The sequence below is a fragment of the Opisthocomus hoazin genome, chromosome 11 (genome assembly GCF_030867145.1).
Source record: "Opisthocomus hoazin isolate bOpiHoa1 chromosome 11, bOpiHoa1.hap1, whole genome shotgun sequence".
Classification (NCBI taxonomy): domain Eukaryota; kingdom Metazoa; phylum Chordata; class Aves; order Opisthocomiformes; family Opisthocomidae; genus Opisthocomus; species Opisthocomus hoazin.
Window position 1 is genome coordinate 8930875 of NC_134424.1, and position 15213 is coordinate 8946087.

The 15213-nt window shown below is 52.1% G+C and overlaps 1 protein-coding gene across 8 annotated transcripts in view; it reads left to right on the plus strand.

Annotated features, from left to right (window-relative positions):
• The window catches only part of CADPS (calcium dependent secretion activator), a 220094-nt gene that overhangs the window by 201266 nt on the left and 3615 nt on the right, over nucleotides 1–15213 (plus strand). The gene's annotated exons all lie outside the window — the stretch shown is intronic.

Consider the following 15213-nt stretch of genomic DNA (forward strand, 5'->3'; position numbering starts at 1 on the left):
AGAATAGCATCGTAGCATCCGCTGCCGGCGTTCCCGTGCGTGGCTGGGGGTTTTGGGATTTAAACCACTGTGATACTTTGCACACAGTGCAGAAGGGTCACAAACCCTGTGTACGGCCTGAGAGAAAGCAGAATTTTATCACTTTTTCCCCAGAAAGGGGGCAGAGTTGGCATGCGGAACGTGACTGTTTGTAGGAATGAGGAGGCAGAGGCAGGCAGGTGGATATTAAACATGGGAAAATACCTTCAGAGTGGTCTCGCGTCTTCAGACTGATCCTGCAAAATTTGGGTCTCCTTTGGCTCGGGACACTCAGAGTTTTGTAGGATCAGAGTTTACACATGCATAATTTTGTCTGAAGGCAGCGCGAGTTTTACTTGTAAGGCTTGTGCCCTTTGGTGGAAGTTATATGTACGTGTGTATATCTTTACACACACCCTTAGATACTCACAGCATAGGTTTCAACCCGTAAGAACATATGTGATCCAGAAAGCCTGTGATTGACTAGTAGATAGTGTGAATGCCAACCTTTCTTCCTCGTAAATTGGTAAACACTCATGTGAAACATAGCGAGGATATTTCCTCCCCAGCCACAGGCGAGTAGCACGTACACAAAAGGCTACTGAACGTCGAGTGAGCTCCCCAAGATCCTGTGAATTCCAGCATCCTGATGCAGTCCTTAAATAGCGCAGATGGCATTTTTCTCTCTGATGATTAATTCAATATCTTACCGAAAAAAACAAAAACATGCTTTTGATATGAGAGATCAAAACACCAAGAGAAGCTCCTAAGATTGCAAGGAGCTAAAAAAAAAAAAATTAATTTATTTTTTTCCTCCTTGTACTTCTTGAAGACACCAGCCTGAGTAGAAGATAAGGATTAAAACAGATGTGCTTAGTGCTAGTTCATCTGCTTAAATCTAGCAGTCTCTGAGATCAGTGATTAAAAAGCCATCTCTAACTTTGATGAAATCCCCTGCAATGGTAATGCTGTGTCTGTGATCGCTTGCTTATGGGCCTCATGTCTGCCTAAACCGGACATAGAAAACATTTCGCTGGAGATGATACATGGATTATATGGGTCAATTATACACTTAATCTGCCTTCTGGGGATTAAATGTGCAGAGATTGACCCTGCGCATTTGGCTTGTCCTTGGCAGTTATCAGATCAGGAAGGTTGCCTTGCCCAAAAAGCCTGGTAAGAACTTAATCAGGCAGCGATACAGCCCGCTGGGGTGGCGGTGGCCACCGGGCCTTTTGCAGAAGGCAGTTTTACCACTTCACCGTCACTCCGTGTGCGCGTTCGGCTTCCTCGAAGGGCTGTGTCACAGCCGGGGCACCGGACGGAGTGTTTGCTCCTGAAACGAGAAAGCGAGCCCCTGCGTTTCTGCGAGACGGAGGCGGGTCGCTTTGTCTTCACGGCGGGGTGGGATCGGTGGGGTCCGGGCGGGCGTAGCGGGGAGGGTGGTGGGGGAGACTGGGGCTTTGCTCTGCCCGGTGCCATCCTCGGAGCAGAGAGACAGTCGCCCCAGGTCCTCTCTTGGCAGTGACGGAGAAGCCATGGCTCAGTTGTTAGAGGAGCCAGCATCTCCCACCGCCCTCGGGCAGCCACAAGCCCTTGGCTGGGGCTCTGGTGCCAGGTCCCGTCCCTCACGCTCAGCTCCGCTGGGTTTTTTGGGAGTCCCAGTGATACCCCAAGGCTGATGTTGCAGCCTTCCCCCAGCCCAGAGCCCAGCAGTATTTCCAAAGGTGGCTGCCCTTGCTGGTAGCTGACTCCTGAATGTTGGAAATCTTGACTAATAAGGATGCAGGGCACTGTACAAGTCTCAGACTTCAACAAAATCCTTGTACAAATTTTCAGGAACCTGACTGAGCACTGCTCACAGGTTTACTGGAGGGTCCATAGCGTACCTTTCTGTACCTGTTGGTTTCGAGCTTGATATCACACCTGAGCATGCAGGAAAAATTACAAAACACAGACTGACAGCTAGATCAGTTAATCCAGCAAGACGCCTAGGCATTAGCTTATTCTGAAAATCCAAGCTTTTGCCTCCAGCGGGGTTACCCACTTGAATTTTGGCAGCTCCTTCAAGGCGTGCTTGCGGGATCACGGCATTTCTCGCTAGAGTGTAAGCCTTGCACGGCACAAGCAAATGTCACAAGAGAGCCCTTCTCACCCTCCCTTCTCCTTCCCCTCCTCGAACCCAAAAGCCTGGTCGTGAGTCAGTGGAGCTACTCACTGTGAGTTAGAATTACTCACAGGAGGACGGGTTGCAGGATCAGGGGAAGAACGGATATCAGGCTGCGCGCCGGGCTCCCATCTAATATCTGCTCGCAGCCGTGCTCACCGCTTTCTCAGAGACAGACAACAACCTGTTTCCCTCCTACGCAGCTAGACTGCTCATTAGGGCACCAACTCTCTCCCACTCCCATCCTGATATGGCCTCCACCGAGCTATTTCTTCTGCCTTGGGTTTTGCTTTTTTTTTCTCCCCCCCTCCCCGAGTGAGTTGTGAAATGAAGACAATTAGGCAGATTGATCTCCAGGAAGTGCAGCTTGCTTTTTTTTCCTTTTTTCCTCCCTGCGCATCTTTGGAAGAGCCGGAGCAGCGCGGCTTCTGCTGCAGAGGCTGCCGCAGCCCTTGGCGGGCTCAGCAGGGCTTGGACCCTGATCTGGGGTCGGTCCCACTGCAGGGACCTTTGCTGGGGAAAAAAAAAAGGAAAATCGTGATGGCGATTACCCGTGTATCTTCTAGGAAGGGACAAATTCTCCCTGTCCTGAGGGGCCACAGCGCGCGCCGTCGTTCCGCAGCCGCTTTCTCTTCCCACGCGCCTGCTCGGAGCTTAGCACGGACATGGCTCCTCGGAGCCAGCCCTCGTCCTTTTTAACTCCCATAGGAGAGCTTCACGTGGCAGCAAGCATGCACTTGCGTTGGCCTCCCGCCTCTCCTGCGTGCCGCCCAGCAAGGTTTCTTTCCTGAAGTGCTTGTTTTAAGTAGGCTCCGTTTAATTTATCTTAGGGAGAGTCTTAATAAAATAAGTCCTAGATCTATCACTGGATTTTACATGCTCGTAAGGGGTTTTTTTTTCCCTCCTAAATGTCTTTATCGGAACAGCTTTTCATGTTCCAGTAGACATTTGGTTGAAGACAGTTAATTTGATTTCTTTTCCAGAGGAGATTTGCCATTAATCATTGTAAGAAGGCAGACTGATTGCTCCGTTACGTTAAGGTCAGCGCAGGCTTGCGAACATCACCCGCACAGTGCTTCTGAGCGTCGGAGATGTTGGTTTTAGGGCTGGCACCAAGCGAAGGATGCGTTATTTCCCGGCAGACGTGGGTAGCCACGGCGGGTTTCGGGGCAGAGGTGCCGCCGTGCTGTACGGCAGGCAGCAAGGCATCCTCGGCCCAGAGAGAGCCTTTCTCGGAGCAGCCCCTCCACTCCCGCAGCGGGAGTTGCCTGTGCACGCGTGTAACTGCGTACGCGTTGCATAGTACGCTCTGAGCTGAAGCTGCCTTCCCGCTTCGTTTAAGACGCCTTAGCTAATTGCGGCTCCAATCTTGTGGGCTGTCATGAAGCAGAGCCCGACGGTGCTGGCGTTGCCCGTGAGCCCCAGCCCAGGTGGGTGCCAGCTGAGTCTGGGGGTGCGAGGAGCATGGGAAGGGCCAGGACGTCCTGGCGCACGCAGGTGTGGGGGGCTGACCCCCAGCCCGCCCCGGGGCACGGCTGCCATGGGGCCAAGCCCCCCACTGCCGGCCGCTTCGCTCCCTCCCTCGGGGCTACGCGGAGGGCCTGTGCCCAAAGAAACTTGAGCTGCACGGACAATGATGAATTGTCGGATTTCCAGCAGCGCCTGCAATCCTTTCCCTTTCCTCCCCCTGCGACCCAGCCCCACACAATCGCTGCCGCTGCCCTGCCAGCCAGCGGTGCGTGCGAGATTAGCCGTCGCAGGTCACTTCGGTTCTCTTCATCTGCGGCTCTATCCTTTCCCGGTGCTCCTTTAAACCTCGCCCTAGATGTGTGATATCAGCGCTCAAAAATGCTTGGCAGGGCTCAGGCAGGGAGAGCATTTTCTCCGGTGTGTAGCCCCAGGAATGACACCAGGGGAGATGCTCCCTCTCGTGCTCAGGACCGAGATACCCAGGCAGCCTCTAGCTACCTTTTTTTGTAATTTGCAGGCTATAAAAGAGCCAGCTAAACTCTACCAAGTCCCACTTTGTGGCAGCTTTTGATTCAGGCTGATAACAACTATAGTTAAAGTATTCCATAGTGTGCATTACTGTATTGCATCTTACTGAGCAACTCTGCACCCAGTTCCGCCCTCACTGCCTTGCACTCGCAGGGCGCTGGAATCGGGATGGAAAAAAGCAACATGCGGTGTGGATGTTGTTTTTACTCAGCTGCTTTACATAGCAGCTCAGATTTTGACATGTCATCTTTATTTCTTTTTTTGAAACATGGAAATAAGCAGAGAATGTTTTGAAAGTTAAAAAAAGTATTTGAGAACAAGCATCCATACAGAAGTGGTTGTGTGTGTGTGTGTGCACATGCGCCTTTATTTCTTTTTTATGCAGAAGCTCTTTCGTATAGGAAAACCGAGGTCTGCAAAATCCTGCAAAGCAGCAGGTTTTTGGAGGTTTTATTTGACAATTCCCAGCAAGCGCTGTGCGCTTGGCTGAGCTGTGTCTACAGCCAAGGCAGAGAGGGCCCAGCACCCAGAGCCAACCAGACTTTGTCCCCAGGGCCCCAGGACGAGCTCAGTGCTCTGCGTGCGGGCACGTGGGATGCTGTGAACCAGCACACCCTGGAAGGGCAGGGTCTGCCAGCTCAGGGCTGCGCGTAGCCCGGAGAGGTTACCCGAAAGGCAGGGTTTTTTGCGGCTGTATAATGCGGTGCCTGAGGATTGAGGCCGTCCTGTCTCAGGGGAAAAGAGGCACCCACTGAGGCTCTCAGCCTGCAAACCTGGACAGGGTGTCCCCAGTTTAGGATGTTGTGGATGAGAGAGAAGTTAGACGTGCTGCCCGGACCAGCATTAGTGGGCTTCCTTTCCAGATCACTGTGAGCATTGGCCACTGCGTCCCCCCTGCACCCTGCCGTAGATAAATAGCTGCTTCCGTGCAGGTCTCCCTCCCACCGTTCCCGCTGCCCGCTGCCCTCCGCCCAGCCCTGACCAGCACATGGCTCAAGGGCTTTGCCCCCCTCAGAGCACGTGGCTGGGCTGTATGCGGCGATGGCCGGCGCGCGGGCTGGCGTAGGTGTTTGCTCACAGCAAACCCTGGCACGCTGGGGCCGGGGCATCCCTGGTGTGGGAGAGGATGAGCCAGTGTTGCAGTAGCTCTTTTAGTGAGATCTGCTTCCCAGGAGAGAAGGCGCAGGGAGACATCGGCGCGTCCTGCCTGTGGCTTGTCCCCAGGGCTGCCCTGCCCTCACCTCTGCCAGGGATGTCAGTGTGTGGCTTTTTGCCTAGGCAGAGGTTTTGGCATCTGGCTAGCGAGGTAGATCACCCTGACATACAGCTTGGAAATGCCTGAGTAAGTACAAGCCGTTGCATCCCCAGCAGCAGAGTTGTTCCTCGTCCGGTGAAGGTGCCGTATCATCTGCAGGTCCCTTTCTGTCACCGTCTGGCTGTGTACCTGCCGAGGGAAACCTTTGCTTGTGTGAGAAGAGCGCAGGGACTGTCCGCAAAGCCACCGACGGGCAGAGTAAACAAACCGGCACCCACCGCAGCGTGTGGAGTTGCAGCTGCACAAAACACGTGTAGGTGTTCACTGACTTTGCGCAGCACTGAAAGCACGGAGTGTTAGAGATCTTCTTGGGCATCTTTATTTGCTGGGGACCTCGGCCCCACTGGCATGAGCGATGTCGATCCTCCTATGAATAACATCAAGAGCGGGGAGAAATGTGCAGCGAGGAGCGTGCAGGGCGAGCTGTGCCCTTTTGGCGAGCGGGGAATGTGTGCGATCCCACCCGCACCGGCTGGGAAGGAGTCCCGCGCCTGCCTTCCATTAACACCCGCGGCACGGACCTGCCGAGCCCCCTCGGGTCCAGCTCCAAGCCAATTAAGGGTGAAGCGCCAGCCTGGGCGCACCCCATTACCCAGATCCCCGAACAGTGGGTGATCTCAGGTACCATATGTACTGCAAAAAGCGTGCGGCACTTCGGTGTGCCTGGGTCTGCGTTTCAGCGTTCGTTCTGAATCCTCTTCCCTGTTTGAAGGCATAGCTCTTATGCGATTCAAAGTTTTTTTTGTGGTTTATTTTTGAGAAGGGAAGGGAGGGGGGGAAGATAATGTAATTCGGTGATGCCATTTGCATCCTAGACAGATGATGAGTCGCTCTGGCTAGCAGCTTAACCCTATTAGGCAACGCTGGGACCGTGACTTTATTAAATAATAATACAAATTATTTTAATATCAAGCCCCTTTGACTTTGTAACTTCCTTGTGTAGCTACATTGTCAATGTGAATGAAATTTCATAGTTAAGGAATATAAAACAGAGTAAAAAGCATCCAGAAATCACAGCACTGGGGTAGATGTTGAAGAATACACTGTGTGTACTTGCAGTGATAGCATTATAGTGATGCAGAAAATCCCAGGAAAAAATACTGCAGCCGTTTATTTCAGTAATAGCTCAGTGCGAGTGTGACCTGGGAGACCAGACAGATTCACAGGGCTATGGTAAAATAAAGTCATAAATTTTATTTGGAGAAAAAAGACCCTTGTGTTTTAGAGGGTTTTTATTAAATTGTTAGCACTTTACTGGACCTCCAACATTTACTGTAGAGTTTAATAGAAAGGCTTAATTCAGCAAACGAGGGTCAGGTTGCCTCTTGTGCGCACGGCTTGCCCAGGCGTCGGCAGAGCCCTGCCAAGCACGGCTGGTGGGGGATTTGCTGGTGCGGGCGAGGTGCAAGCGCAGCGTCCGGAGTCTGGCGAAGGGTTCCCGTGTCCCAGACGCTTCCCATGTGTGCGCTCAGTTTCTGAACACACCGAGCCGAAGACCCCGTGGAGAAGTTAAATTAGCACACCGCAATCTGTTACCAAAACTTAGATTTATTTTCTGAAAGAGAAAATACTTTCAAAATGGTGTGAATTTCGGGGGGAAATTACCTTTCTAACAGCAAACTGAGGGCTGCCCGGAGCCCTCTCGGCGCTTCGCTGGTGTGTGCTCCATGGAGCTACACCAAAAGACCTGCTTTTGATGTCGGCTTTTGCATACCTAACGCGAGTATATGCACTTAAAGAATGACGTGCACTAGAAAAGCTACCTAATGAGCAGACAGTGTTATTATCTGGTGTGTGGCAGCGTAGCAGGACGATAACTATTTATTTACTCTTTGCGGATAATGTTCTGTTATTTTCCAGTCTTTGGCAGTAGCAAGAGAGCATCTGATATATACAATATTGGTGTGTATCCAATTGTTTGTGAACATCCCAAGTTTTGAAACATGGTTGTGAGAGAGGAATATAAGCTTAAGCTTGAAAGGCTAAAAAGCAGAAAGCCCCACACGTAAATGCTATTATGCACTTAATGAGGCAGGGTTTAAAAAAAAATCAGCCACACAAGTTGGTTTTATCAAAGAAAATGTATAAATAACAACCAGTGATTCAAACTGCCTCACAAAGGAAAAAGCGGGGACGGGAAGCTAGCACTTCACTTGTGGCATTCAGATAATAGTATTTACTACACTAATCTTTGGGGCTTAGCAATTGACAATCAATATATTATTATCAACAAGCGTTAACGCAAACAAAAAGCTTCCATTTCTTTTTTAACTGTGTCCCTGAAGTCCCTTAAATTTAATTAAAACTGGACAGCTCTCGCTCTAGTACAAATTAAAGTTGAAATCATATTAAATATTTGTTCTATGGGAAAACAAAAGTGTCAGCTTGTGCTACCAGGTTTAGCTGCTTTTTTTTTTCCCCCCCTTTTTTTTTTTTACACACAGAGGGGAAAAAAAATACCAGCTACTCAAAGTTAAAATAAAGTCTCTCTCCCTCCCTCCCTGTCTCCCAAGACTACTGTCTATAACATGTTGTTCCTTATAGAAAGTGGGATATGGTGGCATTTGCTTGATTAACTTGCTCGACAAAAGTGACAGCTGCTGTGGGTGCATGTAGCTAAGCTGCACAGCGCAGTTCCGCCTTTGTACATCTGTCAGCAAAAAAGGAGGAATAAAGAGTGAAAAGAGACAAATTGGTCCCAAAAGGCAATCCATTCAACTCAGGAGGTTTGCTCTATTCAAGCACTCGCTGGGAATCTCAAGTGCTAGGTAGCTTATTCAATTTCATTCATTCTTTAGAATGAGCCCACAAGTGTTTAATTTCTTATTCTGTTGAATAAAAAAGGGGAGCTTTTTTTTTTATTGGAAGCATTAATTGTAAGACTAGCTGATCAATGCCTGTGATATTAACTCATTGCTTATTTTCTGGTTAGCTGTGCGCTCCTAGATCCTCAGCCGCTAAACTTCATTTCTGTAACGTGGGCAATGTCACACCGATCCCTCTGCTTGTGGAAAAGCCAGGCCCTCACAGAGATGCAGTACTCGGTCCCCTGAGCCTTGGCCCCTGCCAGGCTGGGAGGAACGGGCCAAATCCTCCTCAGGTGTAAATTGAGAGAGTCGTGGGGTCATTACTGATGTGAACCGTGGCCATGGCTGGGACACAACCGAGCCAGATGCTCTTTGCCTGTGGGGCCAAGCCCTTGACCCCGCTGCAGGTTTGGCCCTCTGCTCTGGAGGAGGTTTTGTAGCTCAAAATGCGGAGCTGCCTCAGGATGGCCCTTCGGATGGCCCTTGGGCTGGCCCTCAGGATGGCTCTTCTGGTGCCGTGGAGTGATACCCGGCACAGAGGATGGCTTTTGTTGAGTAGTGGGAAGAAGAGTTGATGAACACGTGGGATGGGGATGGCTGCGTGGGCAGGTCTCCACTTGCCATCGAGGAAACGTATGCTTGCAAGGCAGAGATGTGCCTCTTCCTTCTTCACTGTGCGGCAGAAGGTCTATCCCTGTCTGCTCGGCGACACCAGGGACCAGAACTACATTTGTGCTTGAGGAACCACGGCTCTTCACCTACCTCAGCTGTGCCACGTCCTCCTCCAGGGCCACCACCTCCTCGCTTAGCTCAAGAGTTTCAGACAGACTTGTGTCACCAAGGCCCTGTTCCCGCTCTTTCCCCACTCTCCTGGTTGTGGGTCAGCCTGGGGAATGGCACGTCATCTCCTGCAGCAAACAAAGCCCGGGTTTCCGAAACACGGCCTGAGAAACAGACGGGGCTCAACTCTGGCAGCCTGGCCAAGACCCTCACTAGCACAGGCTGGAAGCAGGGCAGGAGACACACTTCGTCCCCCCACCGCTCCCATCCACATTCAGCATCCCAGCTGAGCTGGCCTTCGGAGGAGGCTCTCAAACTGGGACTGTGTACACTGCCGGGTACGTTCGGGCTTGCTGGGAATGTCTCTTTTTTTTTTTTCCTTTTTTTTTTTTTTTTAAAGAAAAGAGTAGGAAACTGCATTGGCCATGAGGCTCTATTCTTCATGCTTACTGTCTTTATCAAGTTTTCATAATTGCAATGACTGCCTGGGATCAACAGCACAAGAAGCACTGAGAGAAGCTGAAGAGGAACACCTTGGTGGCCACAGAAGACCAGAAGGACAAAAGCAGTCCTTGCGTGACTGCCGCTGAGCAGCCTGGGCTTTGGGTTGCAGGCCTGCAGCCAGCACCACGCGTGCAGACCCGGCTGCGGCTGCGTGCAGGGCGCGCCGCGAGCAGAGGCAGGAGCACGGTCCCTCGGGCGGGCAGACTGCACCAGGAGAGCTCCTGCTCCCGTCCGCCGAGGAAGCCTCGCCGCAACGCTGGCAGCTGCGTGCGCAGAGCTGGTCCCCGGAAAGCGCGGTGCCGAGCTGCGGTGGCTGCATCCCTGCCTTCCCTGCGGAGATGGCACCTGCCGTGGGGAGGTGGCTGCCATGGGTGCGTGTGACAACGCCGAATACCGAATTTGATCTCGGAGACACTCGGGATGGGGATGGACGTGGCCCTGTCGGCTGTCACGTACTGTCAGCAGTTGTAAATCAGCACAGCCCCACTGTGCTTTCCACCAGCTGAGCTTCTGGGCCCTTGGACGGGGAGGCAAACACCAGATGCAAAGAGTCAGTAATTTTTTAATTCTTTTTTTTTTTTTTCCTGGCTGATCGAGTCTCTTTGAGAGAGGGCTGTTGCCTGAGAGCAGGTTCAGTTTTCCTCTGGGAAATAAGACTTACGGTCAGCACGTTCCTCTCTTCCTCCCCACCTCTGCGGTCCCTTCGCTCCGTGCTGGCTGGCGCGGGGATGCTGCAGAGGCAGCCGCCCGGCATCCAGTCCCTCACCTTTGAGACACCTTGAATTCAAGGGTTCATTTCAAAGCTGCCTTTCAGCATTTCAAAACAAGTCCGCATCCCGGACAAAGAGAGGGAGCCAGCCGGCGTTCGGAGCCTCCTTGTGCAGTGTGTGTCACCGTTTTAAATAGATTTGCCCTGCTTGGATTGGTTCTGGTTGGCAAGCGAGTACTGAAATGAGAGGTCATAGGGGAGAGTTACTATGGTAATTGAGTAGTATCACCAGTAGTTTTGCTCTTATGAGCATTAAAGCACATAATAATAGACAAACAACAGTGGTTAAAGCAAGCAGGTAGGATTACTATGTTCTTTTGTCAGAAGTATATAATGTCTTGTAGTCAGTTTTAAAGACTTCTCAACCCCCAAATCCACCCAGCAGTCACCTGCTGAGTAATTTTGTATGCCTAATCTCTAGCCCTTAACTACAAGCTTTCTGCTAATTTGAGGCAAATGGGTATTTTTGACACTAAATAGGGCAGTAAAGAATCCCTGACCTAGAAAAACTCCATTCCAAGGCACTGAGAGCAGAAAAATATTCTTTCAGCATCCTTGTGAGACCTTTGGAATGACATAAAATAGCTTTGACTAAACTGTGCTGCAGCCTTCGATTAATGGTTTGCAGAAACTTGCTGAACATCCCTACTACAACTTCCCCCATAAAACTTGTCACTTCAGATTGCCATCAGCCACCACAACAATAATCATTTCATGCCTATTGCTAATTGCAAGCACAGCTGAGGCTCAGCGGGGTGCTCTTGCACAGTCCCAGGCCTTTATACCAGCCTCAATCTGTTGTATGGCACTTGTTCACACACAAAAAAACTACCAGTAAAGGCAGAAAGAGGCAGAGTCACAGGTTCCTTGTAATCCCTCTGCTACCCTGCTGACAACCCAGCCCTGTAAGCATTCCTGGTTTTGTCCCGCTCTTTACAAAAGCTGAAGTGACCTTAAGCTACTAGTATGTAAGCTTTTGAATGAAGAATACAGCTCCTTCAGGTGCCTTAAGAAGCAGTGTTGCATCTGGCTTACGAGATTCTGTTTGCAGCACCCCTGGGGTGAGCTGTGGCTTCCTGTAACATGTAAAATATGAGTGTGAACTCAAGGTTCATGGCAAGGAACAGGAGGTCATGCTTCCATTCAGCTCACACCAAAGAAGACGGGGGTTTGCAGATGTTCCTGGCTATGTGTAATGACACCACCTCCCGGAAAGCACAGGAACCCAGCGCAGGGCTTCTTTTTGAGAAAATGTGCCACACTCAGTGTGTTACTTGCAGATTTATTCATATCAATTTTTGCAATTTATGTATTCAGAGACAAACTTGCTATTTCAGCAACTTATTGATCATACTTTTGCATTCAAAACAAAAAAAAGAAGGCCGGGGGGGGGGGGGAGGGTCGAGGAAGCTTCTTGCTGGAGCTGGTTGGGGTGTTGGCTGGGCAGCCGTGGAAGCCCACCCCTTGGCGTGCTCCAGCTCCCCTGATGCCTGCCCAGGGGCACGCCAGCCAGCCCGCGGCCCACCTCGTCCCCCCAGGCTAGGACCCAGCAATGGGGGTGGCTGCAAAAGACAGAAGGGGAACAGGAACACTAACCCGCAAGAGGGATTAAATTCCTGGCCGTGCAAATACGGTGTCTGCTGGGCTCTGGTAGCACCGGAGAGCGTCTGTTTGCATTTCCTCTGCCGTTAGCCGGGTCACACCGCACAGCAGGCAGTGGGGGCTGCGGCGTGCCTCCATGGGATCCCTGCTCCCTTCCCCACCAATGTCCCCGTGGATGAGTGGCATCCACCACGCGTCCCCTGGGGTGCACCCTCCCCAGCCGCTCCTCGCCCCCCTGCCCCCCAGACTCAGTGGAAATTGTCCTCTGAGTGACAGACAGGGACTGCAGTTAGCGTCAGCGATGTGCGTGTGCAGCAGCGAGTTATATGTGGCGTTGAGGTCCGTGGAGCATCGATATGGTCTACTCGTTCTTTACAACCAGGTGTGAGGAGTTTTCAGAAAATGTATTTGTACTAGTTGTTTCGGCGTGCCCATGCCGCAGCGTAGCTCCAGAAGTGTGCCTGAGATGTGTGGCAGCCCCACGGCACGGCCCCAGAGGTCAGTATGTGGGCTGTGCCCTTTGCACCTTGTGTATGGGGACAAGCTGCAGGGCTGGAGCCGGAGCCCCGAGGAACCCCATGTCCCCAGCCTGCAGCCCACTGCCCTGCAGGGAATGGTAGAGCCGCCTGGGGACAGCGGGGCGGCTGGTGTCCCGGCAGGACCACGCTGCGCTCTTTTGTCTGAAATGATCACGTTTCTGTTTCGGAGCATTTGGCTTTGTTGTTGTTTTTTTAATAATATAATCATATGCAAATGTTATCTTCTTTGGTAGGTTAGTCATGAATCAGAGGGCTTGTGCGTCTTATAGCACATCAACACTAGTGATAGCTAAAGGGAGCATTTAATTTATGGGCTAACTTATTTTTATGAATATGCAGGGCTTAAATTCAGCAGTTGGTGTGTGCTCTATGAAGTGACGTGACGGTTTTGTGTATCAAGATCAATGAATTAGACTTTGTCTTTTTCTCATAAAGCAGAAAGTCTTTGGAGTAACTTAGCTTTGAGAAAGGGAGCTCCTTTCATGCAGCCGAGCAACGCACCTGGCTGAGCCCCTGTCAGCCGGTGCTCGCGAGGAGGGGGGAACGATTCCGATTCGGCTCAGAGGAGAGTGCATCTCCCCAGAACCCGGCGTGCTGGAGCGCCTACCAGAAACAGCAAAATGTTTAATTTAGCTAATCTGGAGGTCTCATGGCAGCAATGTCACCTTGTGGATAACCTCCAGGCAGAGGTTATCATTCCTGTTTTGGATCGATGCAGCCGGGTAGGTGTGCGTGGCACGGGACGAACAGAAGTGGCAGGACCTGGCCCCACCGAGGCCTTCTGGTCTCATTTAGCGGTGACAGAACACCCAGCAGGTCATTTTGTGGAAGACGAGAGGCGGCAGTGGAAGGGAGAGGGCATGCGTATATAGCATACGGTCGCTTCGTTCCTCTGCGGGCTTTGCTTTGAAGATGTGGTAGAAGGAGGTGTTTGGGTGACCTGGACATCTGTGTGCCAGCACAGCCCTGGGTGGCGGCTGATGTCACCCGAGAGCAGGACTCATCTAAGCATGCTGATTGCGGAGAAGTAACATTATGAACATTAACAATTCCTCTCTGTTTTGCCCGCATGGGCCCCCGGCGTTACGAGGGAACCAAGGCAGATCCCCCAGCGACAGCAGCTCTGTGCCACCCCACAGCTGGCTGCTGGCTGCCCTGGGCCATTGTCCCAGCACCTACAGGCACCCGGGGCTCTCTGGGGATGTGCAGGGATGCTCTGACCTCTCGGACTAGTCTGAGGGGTTGGAAGGTAGGAAGACCCACCAGACCTTCATCTCTGCTGTGCTGGTCAGGCCTATACAGCTAACCGGGGTGGTTCACTCACAATGCAACCCCAGCCTGACCTCAGGAGCTCAAGTGACAGCTAACAGTATCTGAGCTTGACTTCGATTAGGCAGTTGTGGAGAAAGCTCCTGCTTGCCTGTCTCAATTAGTTTCATTTGCGCTCTTAGCTCTTCCCAGGTCTCTGTCCTGGAGATGAAGGGCCAGCAGGAATCGCTGCCACAAGTTGTACCAGGTGTAAGCGTTGAGCAAGAGCGCACCACGTGCCATTTCTTTGGTGACTCTTGCAGCCCTTTATTTCCTCCGTTTTATTGAGAAGTAGTGTGGAAATAGTACAGGAACATCTTCAGTGGAGCAGGGGGAAACCCCGTTGCATGCAGCGTGACCAGCCTCCACTGTCTGCTCCTGGGGGAGGGTGGCAACTCCGGGTGCATCACCTGATGGGTCAGTAAGGTGTGTTGAGCCCGCATTTTCATGATGCTGGGCTGGTTTAGCTTGGACTCATCTGTTTGCTTTGGTGGACCTTGTGCCAGCTTGTGGGGGCTCCAGGACAGCGGTGCCCGCAGGCCCTGGTGCTGCCAGCTAAGCCGTACCCGGTGACAACTCTCCGTGCTGGAGCTGCAGGTCCAGCAGCACCGTCCGCACCGTCGCAGGCAGGTGCCCGCCTCTCAGCCGGTCATGGGGGTGGAGGGCAACAGCCCACCGGCCTCAGTTTTGCAATTGCAGAATATTCAGTTGTCTCTGGTCACTTGCTGCGCTGGCAGCTGCAGCAGCTGGAGGAAAGAGGCCATGAGCTGGTCTGGTGTTTTGGTTATTTTTTTATTTTTAACTGGTTCTAGATTAATTGCAGCTGGTCTGCAGCATAGGGTTTGATCTGAGTATGTGTGTGAGAGATTGCGGGAGACGGGTTGACTGTGCATACAGATGCGTGACGGGTTTGTGTCTGCAGACCGCTTTGTAATCAGCCCTTGTGCTGAGCACCGTGGGGAGGTGTTTTTTGTGATTCCCGCACCGCCACAGCCCCTGCTTTCTCTTCTCTCGAGGGCTCGCTGCCCGTCTGCGTGCCATCAGATGCGCAGTGCCAGCCCTGCGTGAGCGGGGCGCGGATCCGCAGCCCACCGGAGCCTTCCTGCCCCGCAGGGCTGGCAGCCTGCTGCCACGCAGCTGCAATCCTTGCTCACAGGCAAGCAGCAAAATTTCAGCCCCTGGAGGGGCCCTGTGAGTTTAGCAGCTTGAAACGAGCTCGTTTGTTTGCTGCTTTTCCATCTTCCATTATTGCGAGGGTGAAACGAAAGCATTTCCCGCGCAGCCCGGGCAGGCGTCTGTAGGTGCTTGCGCCAGCATCCTCACCCGCAGCCAGGCCTTGCCCCGCACGAGCCTCCCCTCCGCTCGCCGTCAGGGAACCAGACTCGCCCCGTGGCTGGTTATGGTTG